The 24386-nt window shown below is 41.9% G+C and overlaps 1 protein-coding gene across 1 annotated transcript in view; it reads right to left on the bottom strand.

The window, feature by feature from the left end:
- LHFPL2 (lipoma HMGIC fusion partner-like 2) overlaps nucleotides 1–24386 on the bottom strand; it is a 275944-nt gene that overhangs the window by 84098 nt on the left and 167460 nt on the right. Inside the window, exon 5 of the mRNA XM_011959208.1 lies at nucleotides 2824–2882. The gene's annotated coding sequence lies outside the window, so the exon portion shown is untranslated. The remainder of the gene's footprint in view (nucleotides 1–2823; nucleotides 2883–24386) is intronic.

The following is a 24386-nucleotide window of genomic DNA, read 5'->3' as shown; positions in this document are numbered from 1 at the left end:
AGTGAGGCACAGGTGGTAAGAGATTCGCCCAAAGAGGCACAGCAAAAGCCTGGCAGAGCAACCCCTCAGATTCCACATCCTGTGCTCTTTCCACGATACCCAGTGCCAGGGAACAGGCAGAGGAAAACCTGCTATTTACTACGTACCACACACATTCCCGTCTTTATGTTGGTCAATCTTCCCACCACTTTGGGAAGAAGGGATTACCCATGAGTAGAGATGAGAATTCCACATGGCAATGAAAAGTGCCCTAGGTCACAGAGCCTGCTGGTGCCACAGCTGAGGTCCCAATCCAGGTCTGTGTCCACAGAGACAGAACCTCTGCCAAGGATCGCCTAACATCAGGCTCGCCCCAGACTGCAACTGTGCTCTTCGCTCAAAAGAAACCTTCCACTAAGTCATATAACGTGACTGACTACCTAACAGAAAGCAGGATCACCAACATGGCGAAACCCAGTCTCTGCTAAAAATACAGAAAGTAGTCGGGCGTGGTGGCAGATGCCTGTAATCCCAGCTACTTGGGAGGCTGGGGCAGAAGAATTGCTCGAACTGGGGAGGCAGAGGCTGCAGTGAGCCAAGATCACGTCACTGCACTCCAGCCTGAGCAATAGAGTGAGATTCCACCTCAAAAAAAAAAAAAAGGCAGGATCAGATTGCTCTACAATTCAGACAGCATTAATTCAGAATGTCTGTTCTTGTGTTTGTCTGACTTGATAAAGTGTCATTGTATTTCTATGGGATGAATTCAGAACCTAAAAGAAAAAAAGACACAGAAGGCTGGTTCTATTAGATTAAGTATTCAGAGAGGTGGCATTTTAAGGGAACACACCACTTTTAATTTATCACATTTAATTTAACCACATTAAGGGAACATAGCAGAATGAAACTGGCTTTTCCCCAGAGCAGGATTAAATAGGCCAGTCTGGCAGTGACCAGGGTGACCACTCACAAAGCGGGGACTAAGCCATTACTGGGAAACACATGAGAAGTGTAGAGCCTCTTCACTCGGGTTTTCACATGCAACTCCTGAAATAACAGGTAAAATGAAAATCGCTCCTGTTACCACTTAGGCAGACAGTGCCCGGGAGTAGAAATAAATGTCCCTCCCCAGCACAGACCTGCCTCCAATGAGAGTATCTGCAGTTGTAGAACTATATGAGCAAAAACCAGACTTCACTACCAATCCCAATGTCACCTAGCTGACAAGCATGTGAAAGTTTGCATCTGAGCAGCACATGGCAGTATTATTAGCCAAACTTTAAACAGGTTTATGAGCAACTGGTTCAGAAAATCACATGTAATAAGTTCCTTAATTTCACCATACAGGCAACGGCACACATTTTTATTAATAGAAAATCAATTTCTCCCACCTTCACTAAATAAAGATGGAGTAGATAAAGATTATCAGTTTGGGCTCACCGTGGTGGCTCACACCTGTAATCCCAGCACTTTGGGAAGCTGAGGTGGGTAGATCACTTGAAGACAGGAGTTCAAGACCAGCCTGGCCAACATGGTGAAACCCCATCTCTACTAAAAATACCAAAATTAGCCAGGTATAGTGGTGCACGCCTGTAGTCCCAGCTACTCTACTCAGGAGGCTGAGGCAGGAGAATCACGTGAACCCAGGAGGTGGAGGTTGCAGTGAGCTGAGATCACACCACTGCACTCCAGCCTGGGTGAAAGAGCCAGACTCCACCTCAAAAAAAAAAAAAAAAAAGATTATCAGTTTGATAAGGTGCCAATGATTAGCCTGCTCAGGACACCACCTGTCTCAGGTCAGCCCTGGCATTCCAATGAGAAGGAATTCTGCTCAAATAATTTCATAACACACAAGTATTTACAATTCCCATTTAACAACAACAACAAAAACCCTCAAGCTTCCTAACCTAAGCAATAGAAGTTGTTAGAACAACTTAACATTTGAGGAGTCACCAGTTCATTTCATAACATAAGAGAAATTTTTCCTTCCCTAGCATCTGCAAGCTAAAAGAGTTTCCTACAAATGAGATGGTGTCTGTGAAAATGCTGTGTGCAAATCCCCTCCACATGGCAGACCCTCCTGAAAAGGGTGTCAGTAAGTCCCAAATCCATACCTTGAGCTGGCTTCTTTGGGCTGAGCCGAACCTCCGGTTTGTAACAAGACCCGGGAGGACCTGGCTGAATAGGCCTCTCCCTTGGGAGAAACAGAGCTGGATCAAAGTCTTTTGGGATAATTATTTGACTATGTACTCCCTTGATTTTCTTAAATGTGTATTGTACAAGATTACTCAACCTCTATTATCTTCACTAGTATTTTCAAAAAGTGACCTTTATAAATTAGAACCTGTAGAAAATTAATCATAAATCACCTATTAGTCAACTGTTTTCAACTTTTATTCCCACAATCCTTCCAAAGATGTGAGCTATCACTGAGTAATAAAATTGGGTAATTTTAATCAGCTATCTCTACTTTCTCTGTCTGAGAGAAATGATAAAAATGATGAAATGGTACACAGAGAAGCTCAAAAGGAAAGACAAATTCAGCTATGCCTACTATAAAGAGCTCTGAAACTTGGGTATGAATGGTGACAAGCAAAGCATACTAGAATTGAAGTGTGGCAATTATAGCATTGAATTTAATACCATTTATGAAACTTCACAGGGTTGTTTATAACATTTATGTATGCTCATCTAAGTGATGTTTCTAGCCTTAAAAAAATTGGTGCTTACCACACACGGTTCAAAAGTTTGAAACACTGCATCTTTTTCAAGAAGTTGCCATTCACTGGAAAATTGTTTCCAAACAATCACCAACAATAAGGTCATCTGATTTCATTTACTTACCTATTTATATCTGTAGGAATGCTGGGAAGACTTAATGAACAACTTTAGGAAAATGCCACCTGGAAAAACAAATTGAACAAAGAGTTAGATTTTAAACACACATACACACACAAAGACTTAGCATGCAATTTCATATCTCATTAAAATATGTGACGTTTCAAATATTGGTCCCTAGGCAGCACACAGCTCAACTTGCATTAGAACACGGCCGCTCCCGCCCAGGAACACCAACACACAAACACAGGGTCCAAACCACTGATGAACCAGAAAAAGTAAAAGGCCAGGGGGGAATGTCCAGCCTGTGAACATGTACCTAATTACATCCTTTCCTTTCCCCTCACGAGGGGACCAACTCAAAAACATAATTTGTGTCCTGGAGGATACTTTAATGAATGACCATAAAAAGGCTCAAAAATCCAGAAACAAATTAAGAAATAAAATATGAAATTGTGACTGAAGAAACTATCCTAGCAGCACTTTATATCCTTTTCAGTTATGCTTGTTAAGTCCTAAAGTTAAATTCACAAAGATGTCAAGACTGGGAAAGTGGGAAAAGGGCCATTTTTAGAAAAACCCTAACATAGTAAAAATAAAAGTTGAAAAGTAAGAACTTATTTAATGATTAGTTTATTTAGAAATCAAGGATTCCTTCTGGTGGTCTCAAAGTCTTTAGGGAACCTTTAGAAAATTATAAGCCTACTAATACATTCACCAAACAGAGAATCCTCAAATATCTCTTCAGCATTGCTTTGAAATATTAAACATAAATGGAACAAATTTCTAACACAAAATGTCACAATTACCATTTGTTGAAAATCTATCATGCACCTGGGACTGTTATAGGAACATATTACAACCTTTCTAGACAAAGATACCCATTAACAGATGGGGAAACTGATGTTAAAAGAAGTAGAGAACCTTCCTCAATACCACAGGATCCAGGGTTTCCAAACACGCCTTTTTCCTCCTATCAGATAATCTTGCTTTTAAAAGAATCTCTTCCATTCTACAAAGCCTATTCGTCACCTCTCCAGATAGAAACGACATATTCCTTAATGCAGACTCTAACAGAAATTGGCTAGCAGATGACCAGTCAATTAGCTTTTTCTTTTTGCACATTTAAAAGTAATTTCTTCATTTAAAAATGATTAGGCTTACGTTATTTAGGACTACAAGGTAACACTGTATATGAGTAAATATTTAGTAAAAAAGCATTTTGAGTTCATGAGATATTAAAAATGCAACTGGGGTGTATAAATATGTATAATTCCACATAAGGTAAATTAAACAGAAAATGTTCAACAGCCTCAATTCTACTGATAAGCAGGAAAACAAGAAGTCCCCATGCTTATTTTCTATAATCAAATTTTCAAATACAGCCATGAGATAATAATCAAAATCTGTAATATCAAGCTATGACTGTCCACACTAATACGCAGGTGAGCAGCTTCATATCAGCAGCACCAGTGTTAATCAAAAGTGTACCTGAGGTTGAAAAGCCAGTGGTGGCACAAAGCCTCCTCTATCACATCATTTTAGCTTAGTAATAAACTTGAAGATACTGGACAACAGTCATTGGGTTTCACTTTAATAAAGATACACAAAAGAATTCTGAATTCATAAAGTCCTTTGTTATAATAGTTAAGGAAACTATGACTTTTTTTTTTTGGAGACAGAGTCTCCCTGTCACCCAGGCTGGAGTACAATGGCTCACTGGAACCTCCGCCTCCTGGGTTCAAGCAATTCTCCTGCCTCAGCTTCCCAAGTAGCTGGGATTACAGGCATGTGCCACCACCCTCAGCTAATTTTTGTGTTTTTAATAGAGACGAGGTTTCACCATGTTAGCCAGGCTGGTCTTGAACTCCTGACCTCAAGTGATCCGCCCACCTCGGCCTCCCAAAGTGCTGGGATTACAGGCGTGAGCCACTGCGCCTGGCAAAACTATGACTTTTTACAAATGGTTCTTTGTTAACTTAATTACTTGCTAAATTCTAAGCATTTCCCACAATTTTATTTTACCCTTTAGGGGAAGTAATGATCAGTATGTTTATCTGGAAATGGCTTCTGTGAAATATGCCACTAGGATTATTATGAATGGGTCTGTTATAAATGGAGTTCTTGATCAACATTTCCTTATTTCTAAGAGCTAAATGAGTCACAACAAAATGAGTCACTTCAACCTTGGTACTGTTCAAAATTCAAAGATAACATTTTTTAAAATCTCCTTTTTTTACACATAAAGCAAGCAAAGCTCTGGACAGTTAAGACAGTCAAGACCCTAACAGTAACAGAGAAGGCAGAATTGTATCCCGGTTCCCACCTAAAGTTTTCCAAATTCACACTGGCAGTAAAAAGCATTTTCTAGAATAAATTAATTTGACCCAAAGCTTTGAAGATAAAAGGCATTTAGGAATAGGTTCTTAGTATCATGATTAAGCTTTTTTGACAAAGAAGTAATATCTTGTGAAACCACCAAAGTAATCAGGAAGATAAAAACATGCCAATTCTGTTCTGGGTTTGGTTCGTTTACAGGGTGTGATTTTCATTTTTTTTTAAATACGCTATTTTGAAAATACAGTATACTAAAAATATACTAAGTCACAGACGCTTCCAACGTTCACCCAAAAAGTTAATATATTAGGACTGTCAGGCACTGTTCTATGTATTAGAATAGTGTCTTTATTTCTAGTTTTAATCTTGGCATCTGTTTTTTAGAAACATTGGTCTGTTATTACTTAAAGTTTATGAAGTAATAAGAGACCAATCTTTCTGAAAAACAATTTTTGTGAATTAACTCATTTGCTTTCACAAAACCACCGAAGTAGCTACCAGTATTATCCCATTTTAAAGATGAGGAAGCAGGCAAAAAGAAACTTAATCTTACCAAAAGTTACATGGCTTGCAAGAAGTGGTATTAATATTCAAATCCGCATACAGGATCACATTTTATTCGAACAACTATATAGTGCAAGCAGGAGAGAAAATTTTGGCCTAATTTTAACTATGAGGGAAACGAATTCCTGAGGAATAAGGGCTGGCTTCCTCGAAGGCATGCAGCTAGTCAGTAACAGGGGTCAAGAACTGCCAGGGGCACCTACTGCTAAGGCTGTACTGCTTTTTCATTTGTTCATTTTTGTCTTGGATTCTATAAATCAACGTGCAAAACTCAGTGTAAAGAGTGTGGTCCCTCTAATCACTGAGAAGACACTTCAGGATCCTCTCACGGGATGTGCTGACGACAAGAACATCAATTAGAGCACATACAAAAGTATTCTCACGCTGCCAGGTCACCTTTTCTCCATTTTCCTAAATGCAAATATGGTTTTTTTTTTCACTTACTGGTAGTTAAACACATGGGTTCATGTAAATATTGGTCTTTATCTGTATATATGTATATTATTAGCCTGCGTGGCCACTTATAGTCCAATCAAAGTAGGCACTGTTTATTCCAACAAACATTCTAAATAAAATTAAAACTACTGTGTTTTTGCACATTAAGGAGTTAAAAAGTCTTCACTTCCCATTCATCTCCATTTGGGCTGCATGCCCTTCTGTTACACTTCCGGATGTCAGGAGAAACAATAGCTGCCTTTAGTGCCGCACAGCGAACACGGCCCCCACGTGACGGGCACCAGCACTTACTTACTGAATTGAATTGCCAAAAACAGGAAGCAGAGTAGTAAGACCCCTTTCTCAGTTACAGATTGCTAAGACTTGCAGTGCACTGATTTGAACTGTTTCATGTTACTCTGTAAAACTAGAACCAAGGAGTAAAAATTACCTTGGGAATGACAGGGGTAAATTTCGGCTGAATGAAGAAAGAACTTTGTAATAAACAGAGTTGCCCCAAGGTGGTCCACGTTGCCTCTAGGGTGGGTTAAGAAACAGCAGGTCGGCCGGGCGCGGTGGCTCAAGCCTGTAATCCCAGCACTTTGGGAGGCCGAGACGGGCGGATCGCGAGGTCAGGAAATCAAGACCATCCTGGCTAACCCGGTGAAACCCCGTCTCTACTAAAAAATACAAAAAACTAGCCGGGCGAGGTGGCGGGCGCCTGTGGTCTGTGGTCCCAGCTACTCGGGAGGCTGAGGCAAGGAGAATGGCATAAACCCGGAAGGCGGAGCTTGCAGTGAGCTGAGATCCGGCCACTGCACTCCAGCCCGGGCGACAGAGCGAGACTCCGTCTCAAAAAAAAAAAGAAACAGCGGGTCATAATCACAGAGGCTACAGAGGGGGAAAGTCTCAGCAACTGTCCTCTCACAATCCTTCCCTGAGACCTGAGGTCTATGCCCACCCACAGCAAGAATGGGAGCTTCACGGCAGAGCACTGTATGTCACAGGACACTCTGCAATTCATTTTCTCATTTTATAGGCACTATTACTAAAAGGGGGCCGGAGTGTGGGTGGGGAGAGACATCTTTATTATCCCCATTTTATAAACCAGGAATCTGAACCACTTAAGCTAAATCATACCCTTAGTAAATGCTAGAATATGGGCCTAATCTAGGACTTCTGACCCCCCAGGCAGGCCAGTGTATTTCCAGCTAGGCAATACTGCAACAACCAACATAAGATGCCTGCAACCATTATTCTTATTAAGTATCATCTCCCCATATTAAGATCAGGGGCAAGGATGGGCCCCAAAGACTTGAAGCACCGAGGCAAATACCAAAGCAAAAATTAGCTAAAAGAAAAATACAGTAAGAGCTCTGCTACTCTCACAAAACCATCCCTTCTACCTGACTAGGAAGAGTTCATTGTATTTTCTGTAGACGCACTCTCTAAGGCTCTATTTACATGAGTCAACTAAAGGAGTAATTGTCCAAATTCTACTTTACTGTGCTCTACTGATACAACAAGTGCTCGGGGAAGTCTGTGACAGCATACTAAGCACAAAGAGTACTCCTCGTTTCTGCAGCCAAAGCATTAATCGTTGCTCCAGAACTAGGCTGGTGGTAACTTTTTTTTAAAGTCTGAAATGTGTTCTCTGACAACAGGTCCAGGACAACCTCACAATTGTGTCTGACAACAGGAGTTTAACAGAACTGGGTCAGCCACCGAAGGATTGCTGAACCTTGCAAGATTTTCAAGGAAAGACATGAGAGTGTCAAGTTTCATGAACCGTCTACCAAGCACAGAGAGTGGCAGCTTGCCAAAGGCTGAACTGTGTTAAATGCATGTGAGACGCTGGGAACCTGAACCCCAACAATGCCAGCCCTGCCACTCAACCACGGTGGTGAAAGACTGAGGTTCAAGTTTCCAAAGACCTCACGGACTCTAAGCCAAACGTTGCTAATCAGGAAAAAGTCCTTCTTCTCTTAAGGAAGGAGAAACTCCTTGATTCAAACATTATCCCATCAACGTGAAGCTGTTACAGAGTATGTTTTTAAATATCTAGGTACAACAGAATAGCCTATAATGTGCCAGCCACGAGTCACATTCAATTATACTGCTTTTTAACATGCCAGGTTTGCACATCAAAACACTGCTATTGTTGGTTCCACACAGCTGGGCCCATGTTCATTCACATAATTCTTACCTCTTCCCCAATATTTAGTTATAAATCTATGGGACAACAAGGTCCTTGAGAACAAAACTAATTCTAGCTTACTCCCCTCAAAATCTCTTGCACTCAACATAGGCATGACATAGAGTAGACAATTCATAAATGTTTGCTGAATATACAAAAGGATCATTGCACCATGAACATTCCCTACAGATAGTAGTTAGAAAAGTCAGGCTATGTAGAAGAAAGAAATACTGTGTTAACGAGAGTGGAGAAAATCATCAGGCAAACATGAAAGCAGGAATTCCAGCATAAGAAGAAAGCGCAGGAGGCAAGGAGGAATCACAGGCAGCAACAAAGCACTGGGTAGCAGTGACCCTGTCCAAGGCAGGGGGGATCCTCCAGTGGGTATGTTTCCAAAACACCAGTGTCTGGACCCACCTCTGTGAACTCCTTCTATTATAGAGTAGCCCTAGACTATGAGTGATGAAGGAGAGTGACAGGGGAGCAAGTGTGTATAGGCAATTCTGAGAACCCTCCTCCAGATGACAATTACTCAATCGTCTTGCTTTTTTTTTTAACCTTGAATATACACATCATCATTTTGCAAGACAGAAACTACCGTGAATAGTGTTGAGCACGAGCAATGTGCAAACCTCATCAAATATCCTACTTGTTCCAGAATAGGTTATTTAAGATCCACAGACACAGGGCATTACAGGCAGACAGGTGAGTGCAACACTCTTGGGGAATAGGCCAGGCAAACAGGTGGCCTCAGTGAATAACTCAGGCTGTAAGTGCTGACAAGCGCTTTCTGTGCCTGACAGTTCTTCGTGGTCTGCATTCCAAATCTAAGCATAAGCTTTAAGTAATAACAGACCAATGTTTCTGAAAAGCAGATGCCAAGATTAAAACTAGAAGACAAGACACAGAGTAAGGGAGACGTAGGGAAGGAACACTGTCTTGGAGGCATCTGGAAAGAGAAGAAGGTGGAAAAGCCTCTGGTTCTTTCTCACATCTTTCCTTTTCCAAAGGCAGCACTCAAAATCAGATACGTGGAAATTGTCCTCTTAAAACACAACCATCCCCAGCTCATCTGTCCTGGAGTTTGCTGCACCCTCCCCATCACAGGTCATGGTGTTGTGCTCCTCTCCTTTTTTGGCCTGTGTGGACCCTGAATTCGATGCTGCATTCTGAAAACCTCAGATTTGAGGCCCAGGGCATCTGCCTCTGTAACTATTTTGCCTCTATATCCTTCCCAACTCTATGCGTGAAACTCTGCTCAAGACCCAACTTCAGTGCTGTCTTCCATGCAGCCTTCTCTGAACCCACCCTCGCCTCTGCCCTCTCCATGCCTTCTCTGAGCTCACGCGGCTCAGAGAGTGGTAGGGGTCACATCCACCACACTAATTATTCACTTGTCTATCTCCCTGTTTCAAGTCCATCCACTTATCTCACAGCTCACATTTACAAACTGTGGCTTGGGGTGACATCCAAAAATGACCTGTTTGTCCTTGACTGGGAAGGACTAACAGAGGGTGAGGCAGACCCCCCAAAATCACAGATATTCATACTTGTCCTTTGGTTCATTCAAATCTCCATTCAAACATTACCTCCTTCCCTGACCACCCTCGCTAAAAGTGCAACACACTCCTCTGTGCCTCCAGCACTGCCTGTCCACAGCTCTCACCACTGCCTGACGTCCATCCATATGGATGGATAAGGCAGATACACAGAGACAGAAATGTCTAGCTAGGTAAGTACAGAAATAGATCTGAATTTTTAAGTTAGTTGTCTATCCAACAGGATGTAAGCTCCCAGAAGACAAGGCTTTTAATCAATTTTGGTCTGTGAATATAGATCCCTAACACCAGTAATAGTGCCTGAGAAAGAATGCATTCTCTCAGTAAATATCAGTTGATGAATACACGTATGGGCAGATGATAATGTCTTGACCAAACACTGGGGGAAAAGGAGATCAGACGAGATAGGGAGGACATTTTGCTCTGCTGAAGCTTTGAAGGTTTGAAGTACCTAGCTGGGCAACCTGGTCAGGGGGATTCCAGTAGTGCAGGCAATATAGTTTGGAAAACTGCCAACATATAGAAGATGACTGAAGTCATAGGTAAGAGTGAGATTACCCCCAGAAAAGCATGTGAAGTAAGTAAGAGCTGGCTATATAGTAAAAAGAAAAAATAGCATCTACCTCAGAGGGATGTATGTATTAGAGGAGTTAGTGCATATGAAATACCTGAGCTATCTCTTCAAGGCTCCACCAAATAATTCTACAAAGTATGCTATATATACAGGTATATATATACATGTGTATGTGTATATATACATACGTGCATATATTCATATGTATATACATATGTGTGTATACATGTATATACATATATATACACACACACACACACACACACTAACTAAATATATGAGGACATTGTAAGACTGCAAAAGACCACTTTCAGTGCCAAATGACAAGCATTTGGGCACAGCACGGACCTAAAAATTGAACATTTACACGAGGCTGTGTTTTTCTTTTGTAGGGCTAGGAGTTACTCAAGATTTGTTCAGAGTTTAGCAGATACTCTATTTAACAGATGCGGAGTTTAATAGATACTCCCGCATTATCTACAGCAGCAGTCCCCAACCTTTTTGCCACCAGGGACCTGTTTCCTGGAAGACAATTTTTCTATGGGCAGTGGGTGGGGAAAGATGGTTTCAGGATGAAACTGTTCCAACTTACATCATCAGGTATTAGATTCTCATAAGGAGCATGCAAGTTAGGTTCCTCGCACGCACAGTTCACAATAGGGTGTGTGCTCCTATGAGAATCTAATGCTGCTGCTGAGCTGACAGGAGGCGGGGCTCAGGCCATAATGCTCACTCACCCGGTCCTGCTGCGCAGCTTGGGTCCCAAAAAGGCCTGGGGACCCAAGACCTACCGTGTGAAATAACACCGCATTGCTTCTTCTTATCTAGTGGGGAAGAGAAAACAGGCAGGAACTCAATTTCCTGGAATGGGACATACAAGGAAAAAACTCATTCTACAGGATCCATGAACAGAATTGTCTACCATGGTGGGTGCAAGCACTATAGTGACAGCCTTAAGCCCAATCCACAAGGAGAAAAACTTCTTGGCACAGACTAAAGAGTAGTGACGAATGTGGCATTTCAGCTAAACTGAAAGGATGACTTAAATGTAAAGGTCCAATTTTAAGATAGAAGAAAATACTGGTTGGCTTAGGTGGTTAGCTTTTAAGTTTGCAACTAACTATAGCTTAACTAAAAATAACCACCCCAAGTGAATGGCAGAGAAACAAGCGTCACTACGGCTGCCCCACTTAGAAGAGTTGGTCAGGGAAGTTGAGGCCAACACACTCAACCACTGAAACAGCAGGGAAGGGCATGTTGGAGGTATCTCTGCAGAGGGGGTCTCTCAGCAGAGGGACCTGTAAGTTTCACTGGTTAGGGCGGAGGGGGAGTGAGCAGAGCTCCTCCACAGCCACAACCAGCCATCGCTGCTTTTATCTTTTTTCCCCCTATGTTAGAATTTGACTGAACATTTTGAAGAAAGCACTCACTGTTGAAACAAACACTTTGGAAGCCACTGTCCTATACCCAATTAATTCTGGGGGAAAAATAAATCACAAGTTTTAAAATTCTAACTTTTATGTCCATTTAAAAATTGATTCAAGATTATCTTGATGATGGCTACCATGGGAGTAGGTTTGTGCAGAGATTAAGAAGTAAGTTTTAGAATTCTGTAATGTTTGAATTTTGTGTAATAGAAACGAACACTTTACTCATCAAAAGTGCCTAAGATCGTTTACTTCAAACTACTTGCCTTTCCTATATTTCATAGGAAACAAATTATAACTAAATCCAATAGAAGTAAATATCCAAAAGAGAAGCAAATTTCTCTTTTAATGCCAGCTCTTCTCCCAATTCCCAAAGAGGAGGAGAGTATGCTCACAACGAGAACTATGAAGCACTATTTCCATAATGTCTGTTCTAACTTAGAGGAGGAAGTTTTGTCTTCAGACTGAAGAGGTCCACTAACAGTGGGCGTGAAGACAGTGGTCCGTGGGGAGTATTTCACATTTCCCTTTAGCTGTTAAAGACGTGGGGAGGGTGCCCTCTGTACACCAGGCCCAGCCCTCCGGCAGCAGGGTAAAGGCTCGGCTTGGCCCCAGGAGGAAAGGCTGAGTTGGGATATCCTTCCATGCCCTCTAACCCTTCCCTGTGACCCATGGCACACATGTGAGAGCCGGTTGGTCGGGGTTAAAAGTACAGTCTGGCCAGAGGGCCCAGCCCAGCTAACTGGCCCACATAGCAACTGAACCCTGACCCTGGCCTCACCATCTCCATTCTCAAACCAAATGTGTTAATTGGCTGCAGATTCTTGAAGTATGTCTCAGATGCATTTCCCAACTAACAACAACAAAAAAGTGATGGGACATAATCTTGTCTAGTAAGGGAAAACGGTTTTAACTAGACCACTGCTGACCAGCAAATTCAACAGCAATCAGTGGTAAACAACCACCTACAACTGATTGAAGTCCTTTTCGCCACAAGATTCTTCTGTGCTAAAGGGTTGCGGATGCCTTTGCTGAAACCTTCAGAAAACGCTGTCCTCAGGGGCAATTCTGCCGATGCATGTTTTCATTCCTGAGCTTTCGTTTTCATGAAGTGAAGGCTACCCATGCTAACGCAGGGTGATGCGTCCTCTCTCCAGACCTGTTCTTGCTGTGCGTCACCAAACACCTCACCACCTCAGTCTCTCTGTGTGACTCAGAACTGCTGGCTGTCAGGGCAGGAAGGACCTCAGAGAGACTCTGGCCCAAAGTCATCATTTCATAAAGGAATCCAGAGACATAAAGTGACCAAAGGTCTTGGTGGCAGAGCTAGGGACTGCAAAACAGACACTGCCTCCTAATCCTCTGTTCTTGCCAGTGGATTATAGAACAGACTGCTCAGCTGTGCCTCAGGGACCACATGGCAAGAAGAAGGCTGCAGGCAACCCCCATCCCAGGGCAGCAGCTCTTAAACCTGTTTCCTATATTAGGGTTAAACACAAGATTTCATTTGAAAGAAAGGGCTCTGCTGTAAATAAACAAACATCTTGAAAACCAACACATGGTAGGCCAGGCATGGTGGCTCACGCCTGTAATCCCAGCACTTTGGGAGGCCGAGGCGGGCGGATCATGAGGTCAGGAGATCGAGATCATCCTGGCTAACATGGTGAAACTGCATCTCTAGTAAGAATACAAAAAAATTAGCCGGCGTGGTGGCACACGCCTGTAGTCCCAGCTACTCGGGAGGCTGAGGCAGGAGAATCGCTGGAGGCTGAGGCAGGAGAATCCTTGAACCTGGGAGGCAGAGGTTGCAGTGAGCCAAGACTGCACCACTGCACTACAGCCTGGGTGGCAGAGCAAGACTCCATCTCAAAAAAAGAAAACCACCACATGGCAAAACTAACTCCACAAAATGTTAAAGGAGAGAAATAACTAAAAACGTAGGTTTTATTTTAATGAGTGTGTCTTTTTAAAACGGAACAAGCAAAGAAAACAGCACTAAAACAAAATGTTATAGTTTAGAGTTCTCTCCTTCATTTTCCCCTGACCAGGAAAATAACACATGCACTACAAAAGACAAAGAGAAGAAAAACAAAGGGAAGATAGTGTAATTTAGTTTCTGGGTCTCTGGAGAAGTCTTCAAACTGCACAGACTGGACAATTTCAAGGAGGAGAGTCGCAGACGACATTTAATCTTCTAATTTAAATTTGTAAAACTTTCTCTTTGGAGACAGGGTCTTGCTCTGTCGCCCACGCTGGAGCGCAGTGGCCTGATGCAATCTTACAGGTGTGAGCCACTGTGCCCAGCCAAAATATGTAAGATAAATCTTTACTCGAAAAAGAATGAAAGAAATTACAGTCCTCACAAATTACCCACGAAAAAGTAAATAAATACGTAAAGGTAAGTCTCCCAATTTTACCTTTTGCTCTCCTGTCTGCCGAGCACCTTTAATAGCCTTCAATTCCTCCCATTCCTAAAAACACAAGTCCTCCGCACAGGTGCTGACAAGCCACGAGCTGTGTCTCTTTAAGGGCAGTGGAGGAAGGGAAACTGGTTTGCCACTCTGTGGTAGGCATCTGAACTGGATGCAATTTGCAGGAGAAGAGAGGGCCCCGGGGATACTGGAAATTCAACAAGTCACCAAGAACTATGTTCACTGTGGTTTGACATTCCACAAATAACCATTTCTTTGACTTTTCAATTCTTTGTCATGGGCCAGATGAGTTTAAAATCTTACTTCCGACAATCTTTTTTTGTTTGTTTGTTTCTTAACTTTTATTTTAGGTTCAGGGGTACATAGGCAGGTTTGTTATATGGATACCAACAGTCTTCTTAACTTTTTAAAGTGAAATAGCTTCCAGTGACATTGAACCAAGCAACCTTTTAGCATTTTATAGATCATTTAAAGCCAGCAAACTTGATCATTGGCAATGCAATAGTCCTTTACAGGAAGTACCCACAAGCTAAGTGCAGTTCTTTAGAGATTTTGTTAATATGTTCAGTCAAGTCAGTTCTGTCTATGCCAAGTGTCCTCTCAGCGCCATCCTCTGAAAAGCTCAAATGTTTTGTAAAAGGACAACCCCTCTTACTTCCTCTATCCCACTCATTCCTAAATTTCCACAAGCAACAGTATCATACAATGCAAATGAGAGATGCAGGCCTTCCAGGCATAGGGAAGTCAAAACATTTTAAGAAGTCACAGGATAAGGTAACAAAGGACTGATTGTCTTGATGCTCTAACAGTATATGAATATTAACATGAGTTGTTTCATAAACTTGGAACACTGCAAGAGGCCATTCTGGTCAGCCTCCAAGCAGACTTACTTAAGTGACCTAATTTTTATGTTCTACTTCTGAGGATCTCCAGGACAGAAATTCCACAACCTCCCATTGGTATCTTGACTTGTGGTTTAATTTCCTTCAGAGTCAAAGGGGGCTGTTTGTCTCAACTTTTTTTTTTAAGTTAAATAAGAGCTCAACTCATATAAAAGGTGTCATTTAAATGCTGAAACTGGCAACTGGAACAACACAACAGTGAACAACCAAGAACTAGGCTATCTGCCGTACTCGGGTCCATTTGCCTAGCTCACTACGGACAGTCATACTGTACTCTCCCCCAAGCTGAGTCCAATCAAGTCTCAAGCTCACAGCCTTAAGAAATGACTCCACATCTCCTAAAAGGAGAGTAGCTTACAGACAATGAAGAAATACTTCTTAGTCACTGGGGAAAATCTTTCCCAGGCCTTCCACACTTTCTAAATGAGAACAAGACAATTTTGTTTTTCTGATGTCCTTTTTTTTTTTTAGACTCTCCTAAGCAATATCATATTCAGTTTTCTTAAATGTTTTTAAAAGTGAACTTTCCACTGAGCTACACTCCTTGAAACAAGTCTTCCAGAGATTTCTGCCCTTGGCCTCCTGGAATTTTTCAATGAAACTCCAAAGAGATGTTTACCTGACCCCAAATGTTATCCTAATGAAAACTATGTTTTTAATTCTTTGAACTCTTCTCTTTCTCTTTCCTTGTCATACCCTCTGGGAAAGAGAGACAAGTACAGATGTTGGCTTGACCTCAACTGGCAAACACCAGGATAACTGAGTTTTAATCATTTCTTAGGAAGTTGGACAGAATCACAAAGGTATTAATTACACTCCCTCTTCTGGCATGGTCCTCTGTACTTCACTTGCTTAGAGGATCAATGTAAAGATAGGAAATGCCAGCACATTATCTTTTTCACAAAAACAAGATGCTCATCACAGGAAGAATAAAAGGAATATTACAGGATTTTCAAAAGCCATGAGGGAGCTGAAAGAACTATAACCTCAGGGGCAGGGAAAAGGAGGAGTAAGAATCATTTTTTGCCAATTAAAGGATCTAAATGAGGCTGGGTCCAGGCTCTCTTTTGCAGGGGGGTTTTAGGGAGTTTTGGAATTGGGAAACTACAATCAGGGTTTAGTTGATAATTTCCTTCTCTTGCAAGAGGGAAGGTTCTGGTACAGGGGTTTTGGCAATTCCATTTCAAATAGCCACATTTACCCCTGTTTAGGAAGGGCTTAGGCTGTTTCTTTCTTGCATATGGGCATGCATGCGCGGGCACGCATGCGCGCACACACACGCACACACACACACACGCACACACACACAGAGCCGGGTCATATGCATTTCAAGGGCTTCTAATCTCAAGATAGCCTCTGGCTAGAAACATGTACTTTACCAAGAAATCAATGGGTGAAATGAATGACTTGACTTCGCTGTCAGTTTTCTCTGGGAAATGTCTTCCAGGAATCATCTATGTACAAGGATTTTGACACCATTACACTCTACTCCATCTCTAACTCTAGGTTCTCAGTAGAATGCTTGTTCCCAGCTACCTGTCCTGTAACAAAGTACAACAGCCGCACGATCTATCAACAACATAGGAGAGCAATGTGAGGGCTCAAGAGACGCCAGTCAAGTCTTGCTCCCTGCTCCTAGAAGTTACAATCCAGTGGCAGAGAGAGCATCTATTCACCAAGAGCTGTGGTTGAGGCAGGCCCTTCTGGGGAGGTACATTCAGTCTAACAGGGATTATTAACTTGAACCCAGTACGAAGGGGTAGTTTATCTCCCCTACCTTTTAGAATCTGACTCTGCAAAAGAAACTGATAAAAATTGTCCTTAAAGCAAAAAACCCTCACATGACCTATAATAAGGTGACCCAAGTTTAGAGATTTTGCTATTGTTAAAGTCTGACCATTTCTCTATACTGGGAGTGGAGAGGGAGGGGGAGCAGGAGAGGGAGGAGGAGGAAGAAGATTTTCTGTTACTGCGAAGATTCTCAGTGCTCTCAAGGTTTTAGTTGAGAGTACTAAAACAATCTCCTCCTCCTCATCATCATCAACATGTATTAACTGAGCCCTGGCTATATGCCAGGCACTGTGCTAGGCACTTAATAGCATTTGTCTTCATGGAAAACTCACAACAATTTTATGAGATAGGCTATTAACCCCATTTTACAGATGGGGAGGCTGGGTTGGGGTTGGGGTTGGGGATGGGATGCATAAAGGAGCCTGCTCAAGGTCCTGCCATAACAAGCAACACAAGCCTTTCTTGTATTACCTCTCAGTGGCCTAAAAGGTCATGGAACATCAGAGCATAATGTGGAAGAAGTGATAAGGTCATTTTTTAAACACAAGGTTCACCTCTCTAAAGGGCTTGAGGATGAGGAACAGCACCAACCCTGGAGTTCAAATTCTTGGGTTTAAGTAGCAGCTTCATCATGTACCATTTGGAAATGTAACAAACTAATCATGAGACACTGATTAGCAGAGCCCAGTTCCCATGAGTGGTAACTGTCTACTTTCCTCTCTTCCCTTGGGCAAGTTACTCAAACCTCAAAGAACTTTTTTCCTCATCTCAAACACGGGAGTCAACAACATGCACCTCACCAAGCAGCTGTGAGGATTACGTGAGATGATTTCACAGTGATCAAACAGGACACATGTACTGACTGTTGCCATTCTTTCATGCTGTCCCATTTGATTTTCATGTTGTCTCATTTGCGGAGGAATGCTATCCCATCTGGCTTTCCAGAAGACTGGGTAGAAGATAGGAACAGTCATGTCCTCATTTCGTAACTGCAGTAAGTGAAGCCCAGGCGCACTGAGTCATCACACAGCTGGTATACCACAGGCTCCCTATCCTCGGCTTCCTCTGCCCTTTGTCTCAGGCACACAAAACCTCAACACTCTCAGGCAACAGAGTCTGTAACGAAGACCACCACTTGGCATGGTTTCACTGTCCTGACAGTGATTCTACGCAAGGCTGGCACACACTCCTGCTCCACCCACTCGGGTAGGAGCTTCCACATTCAAATAAAACAACAGCAAAAACTTCCAGGTTTTTAAAGGGGGAAAAATAAAGTCAATCCCTAAATTCTGCCCCACTATTCAACCTTGGCTCCCTTGTTTATTAATATACTATAAGTTATATTTTCTAGCAATTATTTCAAAAGTTCTAGAAAGGAGTATTTCCACACAACAGAAACTAGAATATTCTTTTTATAGATACCAACACTTGGAATAGTCTTTGTAATTCTTTTTGCTGCCTAATGAATACTTACTGGATTTTTAAACTCAGTAAGGTACTTCTTTATTTGAGGCGTGGAGAAACTCAGTAGCTACTGCTTCAGTAACATACAACTGTTAAATTATTACAACTACTTCTATCCCTTCCACTTTTTCCCTTCATTATTAGTAATAAAATGAAGGTATTTCTTACAGTCAATCATCTAAAGTCCTTGCCATATGAATTGTAAAAAAACAGATACCAAACAAGGCAAGTCTAAATACCTTGAACTTTGCTAGCAATATTAAATTAAGTTAAAATGTCTGCTGCAAAGCCAATTAAAGTTGGTCCCAAAGACTCACATTTTCCACAGTCTGCTGGCATGGTTGATGCTTGTTGGCAAAGATGCCGAATAGAGTCTTCTTACTAAATAGGTCAAATGATGACAATGGTAGACACTGCAAGCTAACCATTATGGAAGAATTTCACCACTTTAAAGGGTCTGCAAGCCAAGAAGAAATGATGCAGCAGAAAAAGACCACCAGAAAATGCTGACATTTCTGATCCCTGCTTTTGACTCTGCATCCCACACCTCCCGGACAAAGTGGGAGACTTAGGCTTGAATCCTAAATACTCTATGCCCACATGTAAGCCATTATGGGTAACTATGCTTGAAATTTAATTCCACATCTGCTCTTCTGCAGCCTTTGGAAATCTTATGAATTTCTCTGACAATTGTTTGCAAAGGCCATAATCACAGGCATCTGTAACTGGATCCCCAGCTACAGGACAAAACACCACATAATCCTAAGAGGCTTTCAGTCAAAGCTTACTTGGTTTCTTGTGTCTTTTGCTGTCTTTAAAATTGCACTAAGCCTTCAATTTAGAGAGAGCACCGATTAGCATTGGTCCGAAGGTGGCCCAAACCCCTGTATCGTCCCCACCACACAGCCAGCACAAATCCTTATCATCTCCCTTCTGGCTGTGGCCTCCCTGGCCCACCTTCGGAAAGAAGCCTTATGGCTCTGGAGGACGCAATCTCAACTAAGGACAAGTGAGGTCCCAGGGCCAGTTCATGTTCTCTGCCCCTCCCTCCGGTGGTTCCAGAATCGCAGGAGACATGAGGATGTATCCTGGTTCCAAGTGTCCAAGAAAATAGATGCACTGGTACTTTTCAAATTCTTTCACTTGGGTCACTCAGAAGCTGGATCTATCTTTTCTAATTCTAGCTGACCAATAGCTTGACATGAGACCTTAAGCAACAAAGCTAACTTCCTGTGTCTGTTCCATATTGTTTTTTAATTTGTTTAAGAGATAGCATCTTGCTCTGTGGCCTAGGCTGGAGTGCAATGGTGCAATCATAGCTCACTGCTGCCTGGAACTCCTGGGCTCAAGTGATCTTCCTGCCTCAGCCTCCCGAGTGGTCAGGAATACAGGTGCCCGCCACAGCACCCAGCTTGTATTTTTAAAAATTTAACAGCAACCATTTCTTTAAAAAAATTCCTGAACTATTCTTTCATTCTATAAACACTCGCAAGAGTCAAGTGGAAAAAGTTCTTGTACCAACAAGGCCACATACTGATTTAGTAACCTTGGGCAAATAACACTCCCATCTGGGTACCTTAGTTTTCTAATCTAATGTCTAGCCATCTCCTGTTTTTTTATATGAGAAACAAAGGTAACAATGTACACAGAAGTGTTCTTCAAAGGATGAAGCTCTGTAAAAATCTAAGATATCATTACTGCTGTTATCCTCTTCAAAAGCTCCATGTTGATGTTTAAGAGCTCTGGGGCCAGCCAGGCAGGGTTGATAAAAGTTACTTAACCTCTCTAGCCTCAATTTTCTCATCTGTAAAGTGGAGATAAAATAATGGTCCCTGACACTGTTAGTGTGAGGAATAAATAAGTAACTGCAGAGAGAGCACTTAAAATGGTGCCTGACTCAACAAATGGTACCTAATGTTAGTTACTCTCCTTATTCATAGTGAATCCTGTGTTCTTGTTTCATCAGCCGCCTTTCAGAATAACTTACCATTTACAAGCCATTCTGTTTTAGTGTGCTAAGAAAAGGGGGGGTACTAATACATATTGTTACATATCTCATTTAATCCTGCCAACCATCATGTGTGGCAGATTTTATTATCCCCTTTTTACATGAAGTTCAGAAAGGTCAAGTGGCTGTCAGGTGGCAGCCAGGATTCAAAGACAGGCCTGGATGACCCAGACTGTGCTTTCTATTGCATCCAGTTGCCATTTAGATACAAAGTGGGAGAATAACAAAGGCATTTCTTAAAACAAATAGAAGTCGGCCAGGCACGGTGTCTCACGCCTGTAATCCCAACACTTTGGGAGGCCGAGACGGGTGGATCATAAGGTCAGGAGATCAAGACCATCCTGGCTAACACGGTGAAACCCCATCTCTACTCAAAAACAAATCAGTTGGACATGGTGGCACGTGCCTGTAATCCCAGCTACTCGGGAGGCTGAGGCAGGAGAATCGTTTGAAACCAGGAGGTGGAGGTTGCAATGGCCGAGATCGCACCGCTGCACTCCAGCCCAGCGACAGAGCTAACTCCATCTCAAAAAATATATATATATAAATAAATAAAAAATAAAAATTAGAAATTATCTAATTTATATGGGAAGTGCAAAAAACAGCATTAGATTTGGACTTAAGCTGTGAAGACAGTTCAAATAGTGCCTACTCTTGCCCTCCTTTCCCTGTCTCTCCTCAACCTGCACCCTCATGAATAGGTGAGCAGAGACTTCTGCTGCAGGGCCAGCCTTGTGCACTTCTCTACAGCACTCGCCACCCAGCAGCATGTGTGCTGGTTCATGTCTGCCTCCTCCAGCAGACCATGGGTTGGTTCCTTGAGGATGGTCACTATGTCTGGTTCACCTCATATGCCTAAGGCCTCCCCTAATGCCCAGCCCAGAACAGGACACAACACAGTTAACTGAATAAATGCATGGATGGTGGCTCTCCAGATACTCCCTGATGTACCAAGGACTGGTTCATTTGACAATTATTGTAAGTTAAAAGGGGCCCAAAATTAAACCTAGCCCCTGCAGGTTGTCACTTCAGAATATGACCTGTGTCACATGTAAGACCTCTTGTAAATGGCATTTCATTAGTCTATGTAATTAGACATACATATAACTAAAATATATTTATATCATTATGAAACTTGCCTGCTACGAAATGCTCTTGCACCATTATACAAACACCCGGACTTTCACACACAGGGCTCTACTAGAGCTAGTTCGTTATGATAGCTCTTTTCTATCCCTTTTGGTCCAGGAAGACCTAGCCAGGAACAACAACAACAACAAAAAAAATGGGCAACAGTGTTCGAGGTATGTTGTGATGAAAAGCTACCTTTAGGTCATTATCTTTCCGCCTTGACAAGTATCTGGCAAGAGAGCAGATACAAACATAAGCAAAATGAAATCAAGGTCTTTATACTATACCTAGAACTTTTAAAGTCACTTTATCTTACCTCTTGATTTTTTCTAACTATACTGAAGTCATTTTTCCTTCTGCTTTCACATCTTTTTTTAACAACTAATAAATACTATGAAGTTTCTATCAAAGATAGTGTGGTGGGATGTTATTCAATTTTTTTTTTTTTCCAGTTTAGAACTGGGTCTTCCTCCTGAGAAGAATCACAGAGGCATACAATTCTCTCTTAAAATTTAAGTGTAAAATTGTTGGACAATTTTTTTTTTGAAACATCTATGATGCTTACTCTTGGATTTAATAAAAGTCAATGTACTCTTGTTACAAAGGGCCTTTTACCCAGAATACATTTATACTTCACTAAATAGTCATACAAAACCTAGAAATAGTTATATCACCCATGCTGGAACATTTCATCTTACCAAAATAATGTAGAACGGTGTAAAGTCATAATACCTCTCTAGAAGATGTTCTCTAAATGGATAATGCAGATCATGCCTTTTGTTACCACTGGTTTATAGCTAAGAATGTTTTCTAGTCTCTCAAAGGCCTCCGATTCTATTTAGGGATCTTTGACCCTTTATACCTGGGGGTTTGTGACATTTCTGAGAAAATCAGACTGTTTCCCACTAAAAATTAGCCAAATATTTCTCAGCCAAATATTTCTTTTTCTTGGCCACTGAAAAATTCGCCAAATATTTAACCTAGTGACACACTGAATGCACTAATTTGTGGTGGAAGAGGGAAATCTGACTTCCTATTTTTGTAAAATCTCCTCAGGCTTAGTCCCTATCTATACAGAAAGAAACTCCCAGGAAGTAAAACGCTCATGACTTGGTGTGTACATGTAAAGTTTACAGAAAAAAATGAAGACAAGGGCCTAACCCCCTAATAACCAATGTTTGTTCCCATGACCAAGGAACAAATGAAATTCAAAGAACGGGGGAAGAAGTTGACCTCAAGTGCCCTGCAACATTTTTCCCTTTGCAGCTTTTGAAACTGTTTAGTTTCTTTATCTTTATTAGGACATTTTCCTCATCAAATTAATGAGTCACTAAACAAAAGGCTTACTAAAATGTTTACCTCTGAGAATAAACTATCTGGTAAGACTCTAGGAGAGAAGACAAGTCATAATTTGCCATTACTTTTCAATGAAATCATCTGGGAAAAGCAAGGCAGAAAGTGGGGGTAGGAAGAGAGGATGACAACATAAAATTCAAAGCAAATCCCGAGACTAACTCCAAGAAAATGTTTGCGATCCTTTGTGTCCTGTAATCCTTGACATTGTCACCTCTACCCTCCTGCCTTTATGGAACACTTTCTTTCTGACAATTATTAAATAAGACATTCTTGTGGAATACTTAGCTTTGTTCAAACCAACTCTTGCACAAGGGAAAAGAGGAGAGGAGAAGCCAGGAGACCTTGTGCCGTGGGGGCCGCAGAAACAGAAAGGAAGCTTACTAGTTGAGGCAGCAAGAGCAAACACAAGGCATATTTAGAACATGGATAGGAAAAAAAAGGCAACACATATAATCACCAGGTTTTCTTATAGTTCTTTCTGGGCACACACAACTGGCATCAACATGTGGTTGGCAGGTCTGAGAACTGAGTCCTAGAGACTGAGAGCTGGCGCAGAAGGGCTGGGAAGGGGGCACTATATCTGCTCCATCTGGAGAGTGTCTGAATGCCGTGGTTCCCTTCAACTCATTTTCATTTGATGGTCTCTTCACAGTGCTCAAGAGCACACAGTCTTCCATTAACAGGCAGTACAATAGTCTTTTAACAAGCAACACGGACCTACAGTGAGGGGTCAAAGAGAAGTCAAATGTGTGGCAACAGAATTCCGGCCAGGAAATTCTGGAAGACTCCAGAAGTACTCAGACATGGCAAGACATTCTCTCCCAAACACTCAGGAAGGACAGAGAGCACCTCCCTCGAAGGAGTGCAGGATGGATGCCTCAGATTTCAGAGGAAGCCCCTGCAGATCCACAGCGAATTCTACTGAGGGAATTTTTTCCTCAAGAAGACTCTCTAAGAGTAACAAAAAGTCAGAGCTAACTTGGGTTTGTCTCCTGTGTAGTTTCTAGTTCTCAGTGTAAACTGCATAAATTCTCTACCCAGTGCGGGGAGCAGGGTGCTTTTTCCTTTCCTCTCCACCAAAGTTTCACAATTATGTACGAGACTGGCCCTTCTTGAGTATCTTTTGCTTTCTTCACTTCCACTTTCATTCTGCCTGATTACTCTTCAACTTAGTGAAAAAAATCAGATACACACACACACACACACAGAGTCAACTGAATTACTCCTGGCCATCCAGGTTGGTCTTTCTGAATTTTAAAAACGATTCAGAATGGGGAGTTATTGTTTCTTGGGTACAAAGTTTCAGTTTTGCAAGATAGAAGAGTTCTGGAGATGGTGGTGATGGTTGCACAACAGTAAGAAAACATTCAATCCTACTGAATTGTATGTTTA

The sequence above is a fragment of the Colobus angolensis genome, unplaced genomic scaffold (assembly GCF_000951035.1).
Source record: "Colobus angolensis palliatus isolate OR3802 unplaced genomic scaffold, Cang.pa_1.0 Scaffold49, whole genome shotgun sequence".
In the NCBI taxonomy this organism is placed as follows: Eukaryota; Metazoa; Chordata; class Mammalia; order Primates; family Cercopithecidae; genus Colobus; species Colobus angolensis.
The sequence above is the reverse complement of the archived record's forward strand: the minus strand, read 5'-3'. Positions and strand labels throughout refer to the sequence as shown.